The following is a 459-nucleotide window of genomic DNA, read 5'->3' on the forward strand; positions in this document are numbered from 1 at the left end:
GATGGGGGTGGGACTTGAGGTGGGAGGAGGGGATAGGTGGGAGGAAGAACAGGTTAGGGAGGCGGGGACAAGCTGGGCTGGTTTTGGGATGCAGTAGGGAGAGGGGAGATTTTGAAGCTTGTGAAATCCACATTGATACCATTGGGCTCCCAAGCGGAATATGAGTTGCTGTTCCTGCAACCTTCGGGTAGCATCATTGTGGCACTGCAGGAGGCCCAGGATGGACATGTCATCTGCGGAATGGGAGGGGGAGTTGAAATGGTTCGCGACTGGGAGGTGCAGTTGTTTAGTGCGAACCGAGCGTAGGTGTTCTGCAAAGCGGTCCCCAAGCCTCCGCTTGGTTTCCCCAATGTAGAGGAGGCCACAACGGGTACAGCGGATGCAGTATACCACATTAGCAGATATGCAGGTGAACATCTGCTTGATGTGGAAAGTCTTCTTGGGGCCTGGGATGGGGGT

Source organism: Rhincodon typus, chromosome 16, assembly GCF_021869965.1.
Source record: "Rhincodon typus isolate 14 chromosome 16, sRhiTyp1.1, whole genome shotgun sequence".
In the NCBI taxonomy this organism is placed as follows: Eukaryota; Metazoa; Chordata; class Chondrichthyes; order Orectolobiformes; family Rhincodontidae; genus Rhincodon; species Rhincodon typus.